The 1,994-nt window shown below is 39.2% G+C and overlaps 1 pseudogene; it reads left to right on the forward strand.

Moving 5' to 3' along the window:
* The first annotated feature begins 227 nt into the window (after positions 1-227).
* On the forward strand, positions 228-1,063 carry LOC102819281 (annotated as a pseudogene).
* Positions 1,064-1,994: the final 931 nt, after the last annotated feature.

The following is a 1,994-nucleotide window of genomic DNA, read 5'->3' on the forward strand; positions in this document are numbered from 1 at the left end:
CATCTTCTCACAGCTTCCAGAAAACCTCTGACCTAGCCCCAGACATCAAGAAGACAGTGTAGATTTTTGCCGGAGCCTGCGACCAAGTGGGAAAAGAGTGGAGCAGCCGTTGTTGCGGACTCTTCCCTCTTCCCTCTTCCCCACGGTCCAGTCAGCAGGTTGATTAGGCCATCGGCCCTAAAGCCGACACTTGTCTCATATTTAGTTCTGAAGAATGCCTAGCCGACATGAGTGATGTAGAGGAGAACAACTTTGAGGGCAGACAGTCTCGTCCTCAGTCAAAAGCTCCAACATTAAGTCCTGCTCGTGTAAAATCGGAGAGCAGGTCAGGATCTAGTAGTCCGTCAAGGGTTTCCAAACACTTCGGATCCCATTCTCGATCAAAATCAAAACCCAGGTCGAGATCTAGGAGGCATTCTCATAAATGTTACCCTCGAACTCGTTCTCGTTCTCGTAGGAGACGATCTCGAAGCAGATCATACACACCAGAATACTGACGTCAAGGAACAAAAGTGAAGTCACTCTCCAATGTCTAATCGCAGAAGACATACAGGAAGCAGAGCAAATCCAGGTCCTAACACTTGTCTTGGAGTGTTTGGCCTCAGTTTATATTCAACCGAGAAAGATCTTCGTGAAGTATTTTCTAGATCTGGACCACTGAGTGGTGTCAATGTGGTTTATGATCAGTGAACTGGACGGTCTTGAGAATTTGCACGTGTTTCCTTTGAAAGAATAGATGACTCAAAGGAGGCTATGGAAAGAGCAAATGGAATGGAACTAGATGGTAGAAGAATTCATGTGGATTTTTCTATCACCAAGAGAGCACACAAACCTACATGAGGCATCTACATGGGCAGACCGACTCATGGTGGTGGTGGTGGTGGCTACGGTAGAGAAGGAGGCGGTGGTGGTGGTGGCAGATGTCGAGATTCCTACTATGATAGAGGATATGATTGTGGGTATTTATGAAGACTATGATTACCAGTAGAGAGGATCACCTCCTTATTGTAGTAGATACAGATCCCGATCAAGATCTTGTTCTTACAGCCAAAGACCCTATTGATAAATTGAATGGTTGCAGTTAAGAACATGCCTTCTTTTTTATTTTCCTTTTCTCTTTTTAAATTCTTCATTTCCCCAAGTCTAATCTTGCTCACTCTTTAAAAAAAGAATCCTTTCAAAAAAAATCTTTGATTTACTTAGTATGTACACTTCATCAGTTGTGTTCCTCTTTTCTACTCTTTACTACACCCTTGATGATGTACTTGTTATTAAGTAGTTAAAAATCTTGAGTAAAAAAGGATCCCCCAGTGTTCTGCTTGGTAAATTATTTTTCCTTGCTTTTACAGAAAATTAACTCATAGCTAATCAAATGTGGAAAGATATTGACCATTAAAAAGCTTCTTGTGTTAGGCATTGTAATAAGAGACTTGCATTTATGACTGTTTTTAAACTTTATTTTGGGTTAGTAACATAAAGTAGCTCAGTCATGTCAAGTTTGTCTGGGATGGCATGGAACAGTTGAATAGTTGAATGTAGAAAGTTTGAAGCTATAGAAGAAAACATTTAGTCATTTCTTTTGAAGAAGGGAGTTTTGTTTTTGTTTTGTGTTTTTTACTTCTGTGTTCATATTTAATAAATTCATTTTAAAATTCAAAAACATTTTAAACATGAAGGGAGAAAATGAGTGCCCATATACCCACCGCATTTCTAACCCTATATTACTATAACTTACTTAATCCTCCTAACAATACCATGAAGAGAAACAGTATCACATAAAATGCATATTTAACTTACACAAATTCAACTCTTCTTATCCTACAACAACTTTAACATTTTAGACTGATAGATGAACCTTAAAGGTCAAATAATAACATTTAGAAACAGGAAAGATAGAGCTGTAGGAGTCAGGAAGGAAGTATGAATGAAATAAGCCCTGGGATTTGCAAGGTATAATGTCAAGTACCAAGCCAAGATGTGAACTCCACATAGAG

Source organism: Chrysochloris asiatica, unplaced genomic scaffold (genome assembly GCF_000296735.1).
Source record: "Chrysochloris asiatica unplaced genomic scaffold, ChrAsi1.0 scaffold00115, whole genome shotgun sequence".
In the NCBI taxonomy this organism is placed as follows: Eukaryota; Metazoa; Chordata; class Mammalia; order Afrosoricida; family Chrysochloridae; genus Chrysochloris; species Chrysochloris asiatica.